Source organism: Lissotriton helveticus, chromosome 9 (genome assembly GCF_964261635.1).
Source record: "Lissotriton helveticus chromosome 9, aLisHel1.1, whole genome shotgun sequence".
NCBI classification, from domain to species: Eukaryota; Metazoa; Chordata; class Amphibia; order Caudata; family Salamandridae; genus Lissotriton; species Lissotriton helveticus.
The window spans coordinates 57,064,942-57,086,156 of record NC_136070.1 but is presented as its reverse complement, the minus strand read 5'-3'; positions in this window follow the sequence as shown (position 1 = coordinate 57,086,156).

The following is a 21,215-nucleotide window of genomic DNA, read 5'->3' as shown; positions in this document are numbered from 1 at the left end:
CAAATGCCCATGGAATTATTTAGAAATTTGATGTCCATGCTGGATGATTATTATCAACGATTTCCGCCCTCGGAATCAGGCGAATCACACATCACTTCCCCCCCCGCCTAGAGGTACTCCGCATTCAGTCCCTCCTAACAGGGAAGAATCGGTACATGCCCCATCCATGCCGGTACCATCTACTCAACCGGTGGACGACAACTCTGAAGAGGAGGCTCATGAAGAAGGAGAATTGGATGACTCGGATTCGTCGGAGTATGAAGATTATCAGGCTGACTCCCCTGCTCCAGATGAACAGCCGAAGGCTGAATCACCACCGGTGGATATTGCAAATTTCCATAGAATTATGGATAACGCTACCAAACGATTTCTCATTACCATGGAGACAAAACAGGATGATTGTTTCCTGTATGATTTCAAGAATCTCTCCCAAAGACAGAGCTGGTCGATACCGATCATAGAGTTTATTTGGAAAGAAGGTCTAAAGATCATGGCCACTCCAAACTCTTTACCTCCAGTTTTGCCACGAGTGGATAAAAAATACAGAGCGCCTGCTTCTTCACCGGCTTGCCTGATTGGACAGGCCAAGACAGACTCAGTCATTGCACAAGCAGCTCAAAAAAGGGCGAAAAACCCATCATCTCAAATCTCCACGCCTACAGATAGAGACGGAAGACGACTCGATACCATTGGCAAAAAAGTCTCCACGATTGCAGCAACCACAGTCAGGGTTGCTAATTCTATGGCGATTCTTGGCCGATACGATAGGCAAATGTGGTCTGACATTTCGCCTTATATTAAGAAACTGCCTGAACCGGACCGGTCTGAGGCGATCAAAATTCTACAAGAAGGGGAGTGTGCATCGTCAGAGATCATTGACGCCGCAGTGGATGTAGCAGCTACAGGCTTCAGACAATTGGCAGGAGCCGCAGTCCTTCGGAGAGAGGGATGGTTGAAATCTACATCTTTTAGACATGAAGTACAGTCCAAGGTCTTAAATATGCCTTATGATGGCGAGTTCCTATTCGGCTCGCACGTGGATGAAGCTTTGCAGGCCATCAAAAAGGATACTGAAACTGCACGATCTTTGGGCACTCTGCAGTTTCGTAAATCTTCCTTTCGTGGCGCAAGAGGAAGGGGAAATTTCTCCAATAGGGGAGGATATTACCAACAGCGTAACTACACCTCTTCTCAAAACACACAGAGGTACCAGCCATATAAGCAACAGCCTTATGGCCAAAGACGTAACTCTTACACACAGCCCCGAGGAAAACCAACATATCGTGGAAGAGATAACACCAACAAGAAGTGAAGTTCACTTCCTGCCGCCAAAGTGTCCCCGCCAAAAACAAATTGGAGGAAGAATATCCCAACATTACTCAAAATGGTCCAAGATTACTACAGACAAATGGGTGCTGGATGTGGTATCCAAGGGACACATTTTAGAATTTGTAAAAACCCCTCCAAATTCTCCTCCAAAAGGGCCGCCCCCAGCACATCTCAAGGAACTCTTCATCCAAATCAATTCCATGATTCGAAAAGGGGCAATCGAGAGAGTACCTCGACACCAGAGAGGGACAGGTTTCTACTCTCGTTTTTTCTTAATACGCAAAAAATCAGGGGAATGGCGCCCAATCCTCGATTTGCGTGCCCTGAACAAATTCATCAAAAAATTGACGTTCAGAATGTTAACACTCCAGGAGATCCTACAGTTTTTGGCAGAAGGGGACCACTTGGCAACACTCGACCTTCAGGATGCCTACTTCCACGTCCCTATCTTCCCCAGACACAGGAAGTTCCTAAGGTTCAGAGTGGCTGGCAGGGATTTCCAATTCAAGGTGCTTCCCTTTGGACTACGTTCAGCCCCGAGAGTATTCACGAAAATGCTAGCACCCGTAGCGGCGCACCTACGATTGCAGGGAATTCAAATATACCCTTATCTGGACGATTGCCTTATCAAGGCCAATTCCTACGCCACAGCAAACGACCATGTCCAAAAATGCCTTTGCCTCTTTCAAAACCTGGGGTTTTCAGTGAACTTCGAGAAGTCAGATCTAATTCCATCTCAAAGAAAGTCCTTCTTAGGAGCAACACTGGATTCCAAGCTCGCCCAGGTCTTCATTTCAAACGAAAGGCAGCAAAAGATCAGAACGATGGCAACCACACTCCTCAGAAAAGAGTACGTTTCTGTTCGGAGATTCAAATCTTTCCTAGGGATGATCTCTTCGTGCATCCCTCTCACTCCAAACTGTCGTCTGAGGATGAGACCATTACAAGAGGAACTCAGTCACCAATGGGTGCAGGTATCGGGGTCCTTCGAGGATCTCATTACACTGACGCCTCGAATGAAGGACACAATCCTGTGGTGGAGTCAGGCACGCAACCTACAAATCGGCTGTGCCTTCCTCGCAGAAGTCCCAAGGTTCATCTTGACCACGGATGCCTCCCTAGAAGGTTGGGGCGCTCACCTTCAAGGGATGACGATCAGCGGCAAATGGGACGCTCAACAGAAGAAATGGCACATCAATCTGCTGGAGTTACGAGCCATTTTCCTCGCCCTAAAATCCTTTCTGGCAATCCTACAAGGCTCCACAGTGTTGATTCGAACAGACAACACAACGAGCATGCATTACCTGAACAAGCAGGGGGGCACAAGATCAGCCCGGTTGTCTCAACAGGCTCAAGAGATCTGGACTTGGGCTCTGGATCACGACATCAACTTGTCAGCGGTGCATGTTCCGGGAGTAGCCAATGTATTGGCAGATTCGCTGAGCAGATCCAAGAACAGCACTCACGAATGGGAACTGCATCAGCCGGCGCTGGATCGGATCTTCCAGAGATGGGGTCTCCCCGATCTGGACCTGTTTGCAACTTATCAGAACAAGAAATGTACTCACTTTGCGAGCTGGATTCCCCACAGGGACTCTTGCGGGGACGCTCTCTCACTCAATTGGGAACGGATCTTTGCCTACGCCTTCCCGCCAATTCCGCTCATACCCAAGGTCATCAAGAAAATGAGAAAGCAACCGTGTCGACTTATCCTGATTGCTCCACGGTGGCCACGACAATATTGGTTCACGCAGCTTCTCCTTCTATCAGAATGCGAGCCAATTCAACTGCCCAGAATTCCACACCTTCTAACAATCCAAGAAGGCAAGGTGTTTCATCCAGACCCTCAATCTCTGAAATTATCGGCTTGGCTCCTCAACACCACGAGTTTGCGCACTTGAACATTCCACAAGACTGTCAGGAAGTCCTGGCCAATGCTAGGGCGCCTTCCACAAACAAAACTTACAAACTAAAGTGGAAACGTTTCTGTGTTTGGTGCCAAACTATGAATTTGCATCCAATGACTGCGAAGCCAGAAGCGATATTACCCTTCTTTTTGCAGCTCGCTAAATCAGGTTTGGCACACTCAACACTTAAAGTGTTCTTGGCCGCCATATCACGATACCGTCAGGACGGTAAGACTTCTCTATACTCCTCAAGGATAATACAACAATTCTTTAAAGGCTTATTTCGTATGTTTCCACCTGTACGCCGGCCACCTCCATCTTGGCATTTAAATATAGTCCTAGCACAGCTTCTTCGCCATCCCTTTGAGCCTATTCATAAGGTCGATCTCAAGTTCATCACTTGGAAGGTTGCATTGCTGCTGGCACTAACATCAGCCAGACGAGTGAGTGACATGCAAGCATTCACCATTAAGCCACCATTCTTGCAATTCACACCTGACTCTGTGATACTACGCACCAACCCGAAGTACATGCCCAAAGTACCATCGGATTTTCATCTCAATGAGCCTGTGATACTTAAGACATTTTTTCCCAATCCGCAGTCACCAGCTGAGTGGACTTTACACACATTAGACATTAAGAGATGCCTTAAATTTTATCTTTCAAGAACAGCTGCCATCAGGAAGACGGATCAGCTATTTGTGGCATATGGCAGACCAAGACAAGGGTGTGCTGTTTCAAAACAGACTATCGCCAGGTGGGTCTCATCCACGATAGGGTTATGCCATCAACAAGCAGGTAAACCCTTACAGACCTTACCTAGAGCCCATTCTACAAGAGCAGTCTCCTCTTCAACTGCGTTATTTGCTGGTGTGCCTCTCCCGCATATTTGCAGAGCAGCAACATGGTCCAGCAGGCACACATTCACGAGGCATTACTGTCTGGATTCTTCAAGCGACACCGATGCCTCGGTGGGGAGAGCAGTCCTGCGAAATCTGTTTCAGTAAGGTGAGCCTCTGGTGTTCTCTCCCACCTCCTTTCCACTCTTTACGCTTTCTTATGATGTTGCATTGCTTTCTGTTTATGCATGATAACTATGTTTTGGCGTATAAGAGCGAGATATTGTATTACTGCTAACTACTCGGATTCAGGCATGTGAATCTATGAAAGACACCCCAAATAATGGAGAAGAACAATAGTTACTTACCTGTAATCTGTGGTTCTCCAGTATTGGTGTCTTTCATAGATTCACATGCACCCACCCACCTCCCCTCAGAGTCTCACCCAGACTGTTATGATATAGCTGTATATACTCTGGTACACTCCAGTGCTACAAAAATCTGACAGCCTGGGTCTCTGGGGAGAATACCTAGGTGGGAGCTGTGGCCTGATTGGCTGCAGTTTGGTCTAACATAATGACTTGGATGGTCACTAATGTGGAAGTTTTTTCATTGGTAGCTGAGGCTACTTCACTTCCTGGTTTATTGTAACTGTTATTTGCTATGTACAAATGGCTTATTACTGCTTTTTTATATACCGTGGGACTCCTACTCCGACGACGGGGAATGATTCAGGCATGTGAATCTATGAAAGACACCAATACTGGAGAACCACAGATTACAGGTAAGTAACTATTGTTCTTCCCCCTACCTCAACAACTTGCTTTTAAAGGCGGGCTTGACCCAAGCAGCCATCAACCACCTCCAGACAATGGCGAACCACTTAACTGCTTCGCTGCGGCCGGGATTCTCCCGCTGTGCTGAAGAATTCGACGCGTGCGTGGTTCGGACGGCTCCTGGCCGTCCTCCGCACACACCCACCGTGACATCACATGGCCGGGGGCTATCCGACGCATGGAAGCGGTTAATTCTGGCATGTACTAATAACATGCTGAAGTCACACCTGACTCCTTCGCCTCCTAAATCTTTTGCCACCGATGAGAAGGCTCAATGTCAGCACTTTTGCGAGTTCGAGTTCACAAAGAGGCTCTCCCTCGGGCATAGATTCTACCTGGAATGCAGCCCAGGACTCCTGTACGCCTTCCCACCACTGCCTCTACTACCTCAAGTTCTGAAGAACATCAGGAAGGACTGGGCCCAAGTCATGCTAGTGGTACTGGATTGCGCCAGGGGAGTGTTGAAACTGCTGGGCCTGACCGTCATTCCTCCAATAAAGTTGCCCCTTCAGAAGGATCTTCTGCCACAGCAGCAGGGTAGGGTGTTGCACCCAGGCCTGCACAATCTGCATCGCCATACTTGGAGACAGAGCAGCAGTAGTTGATTGCTGCTGCTCAATCTCCAATCATGGAGATGCAAAGTGTTGCATTTAACTGCATTTTACCTTCTTCCTGAGACTGTTGATGCCTTCTTGGTGGTGAGGCATCTCTGTACAAAACTGGTGTATGCCTGTCATTGTAAATCTGTTGCAAGCCAGATTGTCTTAAGTAACGTTGTTTGGTCTGTCTTTGACCCAGCAAGGACTTGTGCTAAGAACCATCAAGAGCTATTTGTTGGAGTTGCTGAATCAGCCCCCTGATATGATGAGATTGTTCAAAGATTTGCAACACTTCTTCCCCCCAAAAACCCTTTGTGATGCCACAGTGGGAAGTGAGCTTAGTTCTTGTTTTCTTTTTATATCCACCCTCTTTCAGCTGCTACACAGTTGTCCATTAAAATGGTGTTTCTCCTCGCCATAATATCAGTGAGGCATGTATATGAGCTGCAGGGTCTCTCTGTCAACTCACCTTATAAAACATTTGTCCCAGATAAGCTGATATGAGCATCTGAGCTTCCTTTCTACTAAAACTGGTCACTGCATTTCATGTCGGGCAGGTTATCACTCTTCCAACATTCTTTGCTCCACCACATCCTTCTAAGGAGGAAGAGAGACTCCATCATTCGTACTCCAAGAGAGCACTAAGTTTTTATATTGATCGCACCAAAAGACAGCAGATGGAAGATCACCTCTTTGTGTAATTCTCTGGGACAAAGTAGAGAAAGACAGTGCAAAAGCAGATCATTTCCCGATGGATTGTGCATTGTTCCTTGTTCTCTGCATAAAGCGAGTGGCAAAAAAGCAGCGTCCAGAAGGTTTATTTGCTCATTCCGTCAGAGCCAAAGTTGCTTCCGTTCTGCTGTCCCCTTTTTGTGCTTAGTAGCAAACAGTTATTTTAGAGAGACTCTGAGCCAGATGTACGTACAATCCTGTTGCGATTTCCTAATTGCTAAGTTTTGCGTTTTGCAATTAGGAAATTGTAAACGGTGGTGTACAAATAGCGATTCCGAATGGGGTCTCAATAGACCTTTCTGTAGTAGGGGATCTCTGTGTATAGTCATAATCTAGTGAATAGTCCCGCCCATGTGCGTGGACCCCGGAGCAATCAAAAATAATCTTACAGTGTCGAAAAAATGCAGAACTGCACAGACACTTAAGAGAGAATTTAAAGACAGATAATGCAGCCTATAAAGGCTACACTGTCCAGTACTTCAACTAGAAATTCCACCACAAAATCCACAAAACAGCAAAGCCTGTACAGATTTCCCTTGCTTTAACAGCAAACACCCTCTGGAATGATAGAGAGGAGAACCTGGACAGACAAGCCCCATAGGCTGCCATTATGTGGCTCAGAATAGGATACTGTGCCTTTAAGAGAACCTTCCAGAACTTCACAGTATCCCAGAATGCACTGCAGGTCCCAGTTACTTTCAGTTCTTTTTTCCGGCTCCTGCAAGCAGGACCCTGGAGCATTGAGCTCTCCCTTTCCAAGGGTTTATTGGTGTTTTTTCACTATAATTTCGATTTGAGTGCTTCTAAAGTACTTTTGTGCTGTTCTTCTTGGTTTTTGCTCCTTTTTGATGTCAAATATGCCTGCATTATTTGACAAATGCCCGGAGTGCTCCAGGAAGAAGGCAAAATCAGACTCCCATGAGGTGTGTATCCTCTGCCTTTCCTCTTCCCACACCCCTGAGGAGTGTGGGATTTGTCAAGGCTTCTCTGGCAGGACCCTGAAGGAAAGACAGAAGATCAGGCTTCAGGGCCTCGAGGAAAGAAGGCTGAAGGCGCAAGGTGGGTCTGGAGGGGCTTCTTCTGCCCATGCTGAGGCCTCTGGGGGGCTCCCCAGGGGCAGGAAGACCAGCAAACGTCCCCATTCTCCGTCTGGGTCGGTGGCACTGACCACGACGTCGAGAGGGATGACCACGGCCTGTTCCCCATCTCCCCAGGGCTCTGGGTCGAGGAAACGTCGACGGTCCACGTCGAGGGAGTTACACAGGCCGCCGTCGAATCCTTTGACGGTTTCGTCGTCGTCATCGTCGGCGTAGACGTCGTGTGATCGGCGTCGACGGGCCCGGCGTCGGCGCTCGCCGTCCGCCGTCGACGAAGAGGAAGTGATCGTCGTCGAGGGGATCCTCATCGTCGAGGCCGCCGTCGAGGCGGAAGAGATCGCCGTCGAGGCGGAAGATGTCGCCGTCGATGTGGTCGAGGTCGCCGTCGAGGCGCAAGAGGTCGTCGTCAAGGCTGACGAGATCGACGTCGAGGCATGGAAGGCGGTCGACGCCGAGGCATGGAAGACGGTCGACGCCGAAGAGGCGATCGACGTCGAGGGGCCTACGCTCGCCGTCTGGTCACCATTCTTCGACGTCGAGGAATCATGGTGAGAGGCCTGATGCTGTGGGGGGCTCTCCACAGTCCGGATCTGGAAAGGAAGGCAGGTCACCGGGATCGGTGTACTCCGAGGTGTATACTCCTAAGAAGACTGTTACACCCCCCCCCTCCGTTGCCGAGGGGTCTCCCTCCAAGGGCTCCGACCCCTCCTCCGTTACCTCCTCTGCCTCCACTTCCACCGGTGCCGTGGCCTCATGTGCCAGAAAAGCCGCCCCCGGTTCCACCGAGGTCGGTCTCGTTGCCCAGGCTTCCGACCCCTCCCAAAGGGACTCCTAAGCCTCAGGTCCCGTCCAAGCCCAAGACGCCCGCCCCGGGGTAGCCGGCAGAGCGTCCCAGACCTAGGAGATCACGGTCGCGCTCCGGACGGAGAGGAAGATCAAGGAGTAGACACAGGTCCTCTAGGCATCGCCATAGGAGGCGAAGATCGAGGTCCCGTACGGACTCCTCTAGGACTCGCTCCTATTCACCTACCTTATCGGACTCCCCGGAGACTAGGGTGTCTCCGGTAGACAACATCAGCACATTCCAGGAGGTTCTCCTGAGGGGGGCTGCGAAGTTGGGTATCACGGTGACGGCTCCTACACCTACGACGTCCGTGATATTCGAGACTCTTCACAAGAAGCACCTGTCTCGCCCTCTGCTGCCATTGGTGCCAGGACTGGTCGAACCTGCGGAGGAGCTGTTCTTTACGCCTGCGGTGGTGAAGGCTGCTCCCTCCCGACTTCTGAAGAAGTACAGGGCACCGGATTCGGACCCGGCCTTCCTGCGAATGGACCCAGTGCCCGATTCCGTGATAGTGACGGCGGCCAGGAAGTTGCATTCTACCTCCCCGTCCTCCACCGTGCCGCCGGATAAAGAAAGCCGCTGGATTGATTCGGCTGGAAGGAAGGCTTGTGGGACTTCTTCCACTACTATGAAGGCCTCCAGCGATTCGGCATTGCTGGGGCGGTACGGCCATGCGCTGTGGGATTCCCTGGAACAGTTTGCGGACCTTCTGCCACGCGACAGGAGGGAGGACTTCCAAGAAATTGTTAAGGAAGGGATGCTGGTTTCGAACCAGGCCATCAGCGCCGCTGCGGATATCTCGCTGTTGGCGGCACATGGTTACTGTCACGGGGTCAACCAGCGCCGCCACGCTTGGCTCAGACTTACGTCACTCAAGCCTGAGGCGCAGCAGCGGGTGGCCAATCTGCCTTTTTCCGGTGAAACACTATTCGGAAAACATGCCGACGATGAAATGGCCCGCATGAAGGCTGAGGCTGAGACCCTGACGGCCGTGGGCCTGGAGAAGCCCAAAGACAAGAAGCCCTACCGCCCGTTCCAACGACGGTTCGGTTCGCAGGGGAAAGGACGAGGACAATCTTCGGGACAACAGCAGCAACAACAACAGCAGCAGTTCCGGAGACCCTTTCAAAAACGCCAGAGGGGTAGAGGTGGACAGCAGTCCTCTACCGTGAACAAAGGCCCGGCCGGGTCTCGACCCTGAGCGGTTACTTCCCCTTCATCCGTTACCCGCTCCGGTGGGGGGAAGCGTTCAATTTTTTCTGGCAGAGTGGAGAAAAATTACTCAGGACAAGTGGGTGCTGAATATTGTTTGCAATGGATACAGTCTTCGGTTCACCAGCCCTCCTCCATCTATTCCTCCGGTCAGCTCGCAGTATCAGCTGCGCGAGCTCCAGGCGGAGGCCGATATCCTGTTAAGGAAAAGGGCGATAGAAGTCTTACCTCTGTCTCAAAGAGGAAGAGGTCTGTACTCCCGGTTCTTTCTGGTCCGCAAGAAGGACAAGAACGAGTTCAGGCCCATTCTAGACTTGCGTCAGGCAAACAAGTGGATTCGCAGAGAAAAGTTTCGCATGCTGTCGTTGCATCAGATTTATCCTCAGTTGCAACAGGGAGACTGGCTGTGTGCCATAGACCTACAGGATGCATACTTCCATGTGCCCATTGCACACAAACACAGGAAGTTCCTGCGATTTCAAGTCGGCACCAATCACTATCAGTACACGGTACTTCCGTTCGGGCTGAAGTCTGCGCCCAGGACTTTCTCGAAGTGCATGGCGGTGGTAGCGGCACACCTGTGGAAGAACAAGGTGTTTGTCTACCCGTACCTGGATGACTGGTTGATCAAGGCCTCCTCCTTCTCGGAAGCTCAAGCGCACTTCCAGAAGACGTGCGTTCTCTTGAACAAGCTGGGGTTGCACATCAACATGTCCAAGTCTGTCCCGACTCCGGTCCAGTGCATTCAGTACTTGGGAGCCTCCATCAATATGCTGTCAGCAAGCGTGTCTCCTTCGGAGGAGCGACGATTATCACTCCTTCGGAAGGCTCAGGCTCTCATGACCACTCCATCTACGACAGTGTGGAAGGTGTCTTCTCTACTGGGATCGATGGCCTCTTGCATCTTCCTGACGCCACATGCGCGACTGCACATGAGACCGCTGCAGGAGTGCTTGGAGGATCAGTGTGACCAGAGGAGAGGATCTTGGGACGACGAGATACGACTGTCTCTGCATGCTCTTCAGTCTCTGAAGTGGTGGTGTTCAGTGGAGAATCTCCTGAGAGGGGTTCCCTTCCACAAGGACATTCCCACACAGACTATCGTGACGGATGCTTCTCTCCAGGGATGGGGAGCGCACTCCGGAGACTTACAGATTCAAGGGACGTGGTCCCCGACGGAGTCCACGTACCACATCAATTTCCTGGAACTCCGAGCTGTTCACTTGGCGCTGAAGGCTTTTCACCCGTCCTTCCAGACCAACTCTCTGCTTGTACAGACGGACAATACGACCATGATGTATTACCTCAACAAGCAGGGGGGCTCGAGATCCCGCACTCTGTCGCAGGAGGCGCAGGCGCTCTGGCACTGGCTTCTGGCCCGAGGACTGACGATAACGGCCACCCATCTGCCAGGTGTGCAGAATGTTCAGGCAGACGAACTGAGCAGACTGATTCAGGAGAACCACGAATGGGTCATAAACGACGAAGTACTAGGAGAAGTCTTCGCAAGGTGGGGAACTCCAGACGTAGATCTGTTCGCCACCGCCGAAAACAGCAAATGCCGAGACTTCGCCTCCAGGTACTACCAGCCGGGGACGCTGGGGAATGCGTTATGGATCAACTGGTCGAACAGCTTTCTGTACGCTTTTCCACCCATTCCCCTGATTCCGACGGTTCTCATCAAGCTGTCCCAGTCCAGGACGCGGATGATACTGATTGCCCCGGAATGGCCCAGGCAGTGGTGGCTCACGGACCTGCTTCACCGGTCTCTCCTTCCTCACGAAGTTCGGGGGGCGGATGTTGCACCCCAACCTCTCGTCTTTGAGTTTGGCGGCATGGCTCCTGAGATAGTGCAATATGGCCATCTGAATCTCCCAGAGGATTGCATGGACATACTGAAGGAGGCTAAGCGACCTTCCACTAGGACTTCTTATGCTTACAAGTGGAAGAGGTTTTGCATCTGGTGCAAGTACAAGAACTATGACCCTACGACTTGCAAGGAGGATGTCATCCTTCCATATCTACTACATCTGGTGCAGTCTGGCCTTAATGTCCATTCCATTAAGGTTCATCTGGCTGCTTTGACTGCCTACAGGAAATGCCCTTCACAGACTTCCTTCTTCCAGATCCCTGTGATCAAAGATTTTTTGGATGGCTTGAAGAAAGTATTCCCTCCTGTCAGGCTTCCTTCGCCTTCATGGGAATTGAATGTGGTGCTGTCCAGATTGATGAAGGAGCCTTTTGAACCTATTCATAAGGCTTCGTTCAGCACCTGTCCTGGAAGGCGGCTTTCCTCGTGGCCATTACATCGGCCCGCAGGGTGAGTGAAATTCAGGCGTTGTGTTGCCAAGAACCTTATACTGTATTTCATGCTGCTAAGGTTGTTATGCGTACTCACCCTAAATTTCTTCCCAAGGTTATTTCTGATTTTCATGTCAACCAGACTATAACTTTGCCTATGTTTTTTCGGAATCCTTCATCTCCAGCGGAAAGGTCTTTACATTCCCTGGATGTTAGGAGGGTGTTGAAATTTTATCTGGATAAAACCAAAGATATTCGTAGGTCAGACCAATTGTTTATTAATTATGGATCAGTCAGGATGGGTCTTGCTACCTCTAAACAGTCCATCTCGAGGTGGATTGTGTCCTGCATACAATTGTGTTACTACAAAGCTAATAAGACCTTAGGGGGCAAACCTAAGGCTCATTCCACCAGGGGCAAAGCTGCCACGACGGCTTTGCTTCGTAATGTTCCCATTGCAGAGATCTGCAAGGCGGCCACTTGGAAGTCGGTCCATACCTTTGCTAAGCATTACTGCCTGGACACTGATGCCAGGGCAGACGCTCAGGTTGGGCAGGCTTCGCTGCGAAATCTGTTCGCACAATAGTGGTGTTATTTCTCTTTTCTCCACCGCCGCTTGGTGTGGGGATGGGCTTGCCATTCTATTCACTAGATTATGACTATACACAGAGATCCCCTACTACAGAAGGAGTAGTTTCTGTCCTGTAACTCCAGTTCTGTAGTAGGGGTATCTCTGTTATAGTCATAAGCGCCCGCCCTCCTCCCCGGTGGAGAGAGTTATTCATGTAAGGAATGCTACAGGTCTGGCGTGTTACGCCTTCAAAAAGAACTGAAAGTAACTGGGACCTGCAGTGCATTCTGGGATACTGTGAAGTTCTGGAAGGTTCTCTTAAAGGCACAGTATCCTATTCTGAGCCACATAATGGCAGCCTATGGGGCTTGTCTGTCCAGGTTCTCCTCTCTATCATTCCAGAGGGTGTTTGCTGTTAAAGCAAGGGAAATCTGTACAGGCTTTGCTGTTTTGTGGATTTTGTGGGGGAATTTCTAGTTGAAGTACTGGACAGTGTAGCCTTTATAGGCTGCATTATCTGTCTTTAAATTCTCTCTTAAGTGTCTGTGCAGTTCTGCATTTTTTCGACACTGTAAGAGATTATTTTTGATTGCTCCGGGGTCCACGCACATGGGAGGGACTATTCACTAGATTATGACTATAACAGAGATACCCCTACTACAGAACTGGAGTTACAGGACAGAAACTACTCCTTCTCATTCATATTCATGAGGTAGGTTGCAATTTGCGCCCCATTGGGAATCGCTAACAGCACAGGTATGGTGGCCTGCTGGGTCAGCAGAACACCATGTCTGTGATTGCTTTACAATAAAGCATTTTTTTTTAATGCAACGCGTTTTTCTTAAAGGAAAAGGGGATACATTTCAAGTAAAAAATGAAAAGAAAAGTTTTCATGTATATAAGAGTTGGGAGTGGTCCTTGAGACCACTGCCTGCTCTGAAAAAATGTTTATACTACCATTCACAAAGAGGAAGGGGTCCCTTCCCATTTGCGAAGTGTTACCACCAACTTGAAGTCGGTGGTAAAATCTGAATGTTTTGAGACAGTATTTCGGTCGCATAACATTCTTCGATACCGCTGCGATTCGGTATTAGAAAGGGACACCTCAAACACGCCCCTTCCTATCACTGAATCATAAACCCTATCTGAGATTCGGTAATAGGTTACCGAATCGCAAATGGGGTTTGATGCGTCAACATTTTTTTTTTTCTGGTTGCAAACGGCCTGATTATGTGTTGAAAGGCAACCGGCCTGATTGAAAGAATTATAATATGAAAACAAGCATTTGCAATGCAATAGGGCTCGCATTAGGAAAGTTTGAGCTATTGGTCTTGTAAATGACATTTTTTTTATTTATGTGTTGGTTTTGAAAATAGCTAAATTAATAGCTTTGTCATTTACAATGCCAATAGTTATAACTTTCGTAAATGTCACACCTATAGCATTTGTAATGCAACATGTTTTGTATTTACGTGACTTAGATGTATTGATATTACAAATAACAATGGCTTTTAATTTTTTAAATTAATTAATACTTAAATAAAAGTGATTGTAATTTATAATGGCAATAGCTTAATCTTTTGTAAATAACTTTTGTGAAGATTATGTTCAGTGTATTTTATTGTGACGAAAATGCAAGAACAGAAGTGAAATATTAACTTTTTTTGTGACCTTTGTAATAAAGCTTGAAACATTGAGAGAACATATTTAAACCAGTTGTTGAATGGTTGCACAGATTGATGCTGTGATGGCGCGGAGTGATGTTGTGGTGGCGACGAGTGATGCTGTGGCGTATAGTGATGCTGTGGTAGCGCATAGTGATGTTGTGGTGCCCCTGAGTGATGCTGAGGAGGCCCTGAGTGATGCTGAGGAGGCCGTGAGTGATGCTGAGGAGGCCGTGAGTGATGCGGAGGAGGCCGTGAGTGATGCTGTGTAGGCCGTGAGTGATGCTGTGTAGGCCGTGAGTGATGCTGTGTAGGCCGTGAGTGATGCTGTGGAGGCTCTGAGTGATGCTGTGGAGGCCCTGAGTGATGCTGTGGAGGCCCTGAGTGATGCTGTGGAGTCCCTGGGTGATGCTGTGAAGGCCCTGAGTGATGCTGTGGAGGCCCTGAGTGATGCTGTGGAGGCCCTGAGTGATGCTGTGGTGGCGCATAATAATGCTGTTGTGGCGCATAATAATGCTGTGGTAGCGCATAATAATGCTGTGGTAGCGCATAATAATGCTGTGGTAGCGCATAGTGATGCTGTGGTGTTCCAGAATGATGCTGTGGTGTTCCAGAATGATGCTGTGGTGTTCCAGAGTGATGCTGTGGTGGTGCTGAGTGGTGCTGTGGTGGTGCTGAGTGATGCTGTGGTGATGCTGAGTGATGCTGTGGTATGCTGTGGTGGTGCTGAGTGATGCTGGGGTGGCGCTGAGTGATGCTGGGGTGGCGCTGAGTGATGCTGGGGTGGCGCTGAGTGATGCTGGGGTGGCGCTGAGTGATGCTGTGGTGGTGCTGAGTGGTGCTGTGGTGGTGCTGAGTGATGCTGTGGTGGTGCTGAGTGATGCTGTGGTGGTGCTGAGTGATGCTGTGGTGGTGCTGAGTGGTGCTGTGGTGATGCTGAGTGATGCTGTGGTGGTGCTGAGTGGTGCTGTGGTGGTGCTGAGTGGTGCTGTGGTGGTGCTGAGGGATGCTGGGGTAGCGCTGAGTGATGACGTGGTGATGCTGAGTGGTGCTGGGGTGGCGCTGAGTGATGCTGAGTGATGCTGTGGTGGTGCTGAGTGATGCTGTGGTGGTGCTGAGTGGTGCTGTGGTGGTGCTGAGTGGTGCTGTGGTGGCACTGAGTGACGCTGGGGAGGCGCTGAGTGATAATGTGGTGGTGCTGAGTGATGCTGGAGTAGTGCTGAGTGATGATGTGGTGATACTGAGTGGTGCTGTGGTGGTGCTGAGCGATAATGTGGTGGTGCTGAGTGATAATGTGGTGGTGCTGAGTAATGCTGGGGTAGCGCTGAGTGGTGCTGTGGTGGTGCTGAGTGATGCTATAGTGGTGCTGAGTGATGCTGTGGTGGTGCTGAGTCATGCTGTGGTGGTGCTGAGTGATGTTGTGAAGGCCCTGAGTGATGCTGTGGAGGCCCTGAGTGATGCTGTGGAGGCCCTGAGTGATGCTGTGGTGGCGCATAATAATGCTGTGGTGGCGCATAATAATGCTGTGATAGCGCATAATAATGCTGTGGTAGCGCATAGTGATGCTGTGGTGTTCCAGAGTGATGCTGTAGTGTTCCAGAGTGATGCTGTGGTGGTGCTGAGTGGTGCTGTGGTGGTGCTGAGTGATGCTGTGGTGGTGCTGAGTGATGCTGTGGTGGTGCTGAGTGGTGCTGTGGTGATGCTGAGTGATGCTGTGGTGGTGCGCTTGTGGTGCTGAGTGGTGCTGTGGTGGTGCTGAGGGATGCTGGGGTAGCGCTGAGTGATGACGTGGTGATGCTGAGTGGTGCTGGGGTGGCGCTGAGTGATGCTGAGTGATGCTGTGGTGGTGCTGAGTGGTGCTGTGGTGGTGCTGAGTGGTGCTGTGGTGGTGCTGTGGTGGTGCTGAGTGGTGCTGTGGTGGCACTGAGTGATGCTGGGGAGGCGCTGAGTGATAATGTGGTGGTGCTGAGTGATGCTGGAGTAGTGCTGAGTGATGATACTGAGTGGTGCTGTGGTGGTGCTGAGTGATAATGTGGTGGTGCTGAGTGATAATGTGGTGGTGCTGAGTAATGCTGGGGTAGCGCTGAGTGGTGCTGTGGTGGTCATGAGTGATGCTGTAGTGGTGCTGAGTGATGCTGTAGTGGTGCTGAGTGATGCTGTGGTGGTGCTGAGTGATGCTGTGGTGGTGCTGAGTGATGCTGAGGTGGTGCTGAGTGATAATGTGGTGGTGCTGAGTGATAATGTGGTGGCGCTGAGTGATGCTGTGGTGGTGCTGAGTGATGATGTGGTGATGCTGAGTGGTGCTGTGGTGGTGCTGAGTCATACTGAGGTGGCGCTGAGTGATGCTGGGGTGGCGCTGAGTGGTGCTGTGGTGGTGCTGAGTGGTGCCGTGGTGGTGCTGAGTGGTGCAGTGGTGGTGCTGAGTGATGCCGTGGGGGTGCTGAGTGTTGCTGTGGCGGTGCTGAGTGATGCTGGGGTGGCGCTGAGTGGTGCTGGGGTGGCGCTGAGTGATGCTGAGGTGGCGCTGAGTGGTGCTCTGGTGGCGCTGAGTGGTGCTGTGGTGGTGCTGAGTGGTGCTGGGGTTGCGCTGAGTGATGCTGGGGTGGTGCTGAGTGGTGCTGTGGTGGTGCTGAGTGGTGCTGTTGTGGTGCTGAGTTCTTGTGCTACATGGGACTTTTCTTTTATAAAATGAACCCAAAAATCCAGTAAATCGTGTATTGAATCGCGGTGAAAGGAGAAAGCAGCATGCAGACAGCATCAGTGAGAAGCGGTTCGAACACGTTGTTTTCATTCATGCGAAGGGTTTGCTAGGCAGTGATGTCAGCGTCTGCAGCAGCTCTGACCTGGGGGATGCAGACGTGTGCGTGCGCATGTGTGGAGGAAGAATACAGCTGGTGAATTAGAAGGAGGACCTCCCCTCCTCTCTCCCTGATAAAGATGGCGAGAGAAATCCAGACCCTCAAATGGTCACAAAACTGATCGGTCTCTTCTCGTAACAGGCACAAGTATCCGATGTTGTAAAGTTTTCTACAAGGCTCGTCTGTTCTTCGAAGTAGGAGTATGCTTCTCTGTGTAAAGTAAATAGGCAGACCCTTTCCTATCAATTGTATTTAATCCATTAAATAAGCACTCATGCGATTCATTATTTAAAAACCAAAATCGACACTCATATTTTCTCAGACAATGCCGGTAGATATATATATATTTTTTAAACATCTTCACACAATGAAGAAAAATTGTGCTCAGAAACTCATTGCAAGGGAGAGCACGTTTGTTTTCGTTCATTCATGATTTTCTGTAAAATGGCACTGTCTGCAGAACGATGCCTTGACCTAGACAGCGGCTGCAGGGGTAAGCAATCCCCCCTCGCTGCATAATATTACAGCAGAATAACTTGGAAAAAAGCGTGTTCGTCTTGTTCGGTCGCCGCTGGCCACGGTGAGGCGGCCAACGCTTTTCACAACAGCAGCCATACATAGTACTATGGGTAGCGAAATGCGTCATAGCCCAGGAAACCTCAGACAAGAGAAACTAAACAGTAGGCAAAGCATTCCCGTCAAACAGAAATCACCATATTGAAGTAATAAACAAGAAACACGAGGGAGGAATGTTGGGGTAATTAAAGCTGGCCAAGCGCGTGCTGGGGAAAATTCACGCTTGAATGCCTGAAGTCTGAAGGGTGGGAGGGAACCTTTGAAGTGTGAAGCTCTCGGCATTGCTGTGGCAGGTCTGAAGCGCGTGCACGGGCACATGAACTGCATGTAATCCGAGCTTGGTTCAAAGACTTTGTTTCAGCTACAATAGATCGACATCTGCAATGCGAAAGCGCATTGGCTGAGGTCGACCTAAAAAGTGGTCCTTGACTGTCTTTGGGGGAACCCAAAACTGGAGGAACATTTTTACCATATGGGGGTTGCCGATTTCGGCCAACCACTAGTAATCAATACTCCTAAAACGTAATTGCACACTCTAAAAGTAAAACAGTTTCTCAAAATACACAGTGTATTTACAAACTACGCCCACACTTTTAGTTGAGTTGACTAATTTTTCATATATTTCTCAAAGATAAATGCAAAACTCCTAAAACGTAATTGCACACTCTAAAAGTAAAACAGTTTCTCAAAATACACAGTATATTTACAAACTACGCCCACACTTTTAGTTGAGTTGACTAATTTTTCATATATTTCTCAAAGATAAATGCAAAACATATTTAAACAGTAAAGACATTAGAACTTGACAGAGCAGCTCCTATGAGGCGCGGAGTGTCTTGACTTGCACAGGATCATGGAATTCATGACATAACTGTGTCTTATACATCCCAGCTGAGTGTATACACCCTGAGGACATCAATTGAGTTGGTTTCTTCAGTACGCTCTACTGCAACCTTGCAGACTTACTACCCTCTTGGGGATAATTTCCTTGGCACCAGGGCACTTTGGAATTAACCTGAGAGGCTATTCATTGGCACCTTGCCTAGGTTGCTCCCCTTCTGTCCTGAAGAAGACCCGCATGCAGAGGTTACAAGCAACCCTCTAAGCACAAGTCGGGTTGAAACTACGCAATTCCCCCCAGCAAAAGGGCCTGTACCATATCCTTCTTCACAATCGGATGTTGCATTCATGCACTTACAGAACAAGTATAAAATGTATTTTGAATACATTTTGTGGACAGGCTAGACTGTACTGATTTTCTATCACACCAGTTTTTTCTTGGAATAAGTAACAATTAACAATTTACAAACTCTAAATGCTGTGATTTTCACTCCACCTTCTCCAGCACGAGCGCCTCCCTTCCCCCCTTTCTCCCGAGCAACCTTCTAATACATGTGTGTGGTAATGTCTTTAACGTTTAAAAATATATTTTGCATTTAGCTTTGAGAAAGATATACAAAAATTAGTCAACTCAACTAAAAGTGTGGGCGTAGTTTGTATATACCCATTGTGTATTTTGAGCAACTGTTTTGCTTTTAGGGTGTGCAATTACGTTTTAGGAGTATTGATTACTAGTGGTTGACCGTATTCGGCAATTCCCATATGGTAAAAATTTCCCTACAGTTTTGGTTTCTCCCAAAGACAGTCAAGGACTCCTTTTTAGGTCTCGCTGAAGCAATGCGTAAGCATTGTTCGGCGAGATTCTAGTAAGGCTTCCGAAAAGTCTCCCCAAGCTGCAGATTAGACACAGTTCATGTGAGCCAGGCGCGTGCACATCACCAGCCACATCGCACATCGTACTCCATACACCATTTGTCTGCGACTTCAAAGCAAGCCGCTCCCCTGCCCCCCCATCAGACTTCAAAGGAATGCGCTCCCCCGCCCCCCTCCGCGCAATACCAGAGCTTGTTTCTTTTCTTCCCTTTCACCTGCCCTACCCCCCCTCACTCCTCTCCGACCTCTCTCAATTGACCATTTCTCGTTTCCTCTCTAGCGGACTCTTGCTTCACGTCTTGTTCTCTCACCCTCTTACTCCTCCCATCGTTCCCACATTAACACCTTCTACTCTTTTTTTTATTATCTCCATATATATTCTTGTTGCCAGTAGCCTCGAGCCCCGTTAGAATTTCAGAATATTAAAGCAGCATTTTTCCTTCAGGTACTTTGTTGTTTACCTCCTATTTCAGTTTCCTCGGCTTCCTTTGTGGCGGATGTCATGGTAGCGGATGTTATGGTGGCAGCTTCTTGTTTTGCAGGTTTATACAAATCGCTTTTCACATAGCCGATTTTCAGCCCGGGATGCAGGGCTTTAAGTGTGCCGTGTCCTGCCGGTGCTGAGCACAGTTCCCTATCGGGCTCTCCCTTTTTGCCCTCACAATCAGGGTGAAAAAACACCTTAACTCTGCAGCAGCACCACCTTCATTGCCTTTGATGCAACTTCACAGTCTCATCACAGTTGCTGCTTATTTACCTTTATGTAACTAACAACCATTGACAAAGCCAATAGCCCCCCCACTATCTGCTTTCAGCTTTTATCTTATTTCTTTTCTTTCCTTTCATCTGCCCCTACCCCCCTCACTCCTCTCCGACCTCTCACAATTGTTCATCTCTCGTTTCCTCTCTAGCGGTCTCTTGCTTAACGTCTTGTTCTCCCACCCTCTTACTCCTCCCATCATTCCCGCATTATCACCTTTTACTTTTTTTTAATCTCCATATATATTCTTGTTGCCAGTAGCCTCGAGCCCCGTTTGCATTTCAGAACATTAAAGCAGCAGTTTTCCTTCGGGTACTTCGTCGTTTACCTCCTGTTTCAGTTTCCTCGGCTTCCTTTGTGGCGGATGTTATGGTGGCAGCTTCTTGTATTGCAGGTTTATACAATTCTCTTTTCACATAGCCTAATTTCAGCCCGGGATGCAGCTTTAAGTGTGCCAGGTCCTGCCGGTGCTGAGCACGGTTCCCTATCGTGCTCTCCCTTTTTGCCCTCACAATCATGGTGAAAAAAACACCTTAACTCTGCAGCAGCGGCCCCATCACTGCCTTTGATGCAACTTCACAGTCTCATCATGTCAGAACGAAGCCACAGTTGCTGCTTATTTACCTTTATGTAATGAACAACCATTGACAAAGCCAATAGTCCTGGCTTGTTTAGGATAATTTTGGGCTTCGCTGTTTCCTGGTTTGTGCCATGGCGTTTACTGTTTGTTTTGTGTTTAGATTCAGTTTCTGCTACCAAAACTCCTGTACTCATAGTACGTTTTTTTTAATGTAGAACTCTTTTACAAACCCATGCCGCCCTAAGCGCTGTAAATAGTTCAAAGCAACTCAAATTACAGACATCGCAAGCAATGTAAACGTGTCACTTCCACGTTCCACACCTCTGTTCGAAATATTTGTCACTTTCAGCCCGTTCCGACCTAAGTACAAATTGATAAGTGTCAAAATACTTGTGATGTGTAAAAACTAAAATTTTCTTTTCACAATATTTTGTGCTGATTAGGTACAGTACATGTGAGCACAACCACGCGCATTGTGCACAGATGACATTTGCCTGCTGCAACACGCATTCAGCTCACCAGGCAGCACACCCCCTCACCCCCCCCCCGCTCGCCAATGTCCCTCCCACCCTTCCTTTGATCTCCGCTGCAAGGCCTCACAGGCTCCTCTCCACCCCCTTCCTTTAATGGCCATCCACCTCCCCCAGCACAGAGCACGCATCGCTTGTTAATCGTGTAAACACTCACTGCGTGAGCAGTCCAGCTGCCTATTGCAGAAACTAAAGAAGCGATACCCAGGAAAACATTATGTATATTGTTATAAACATGTTTCAGGTATGTTGCAAACGTATTTACAT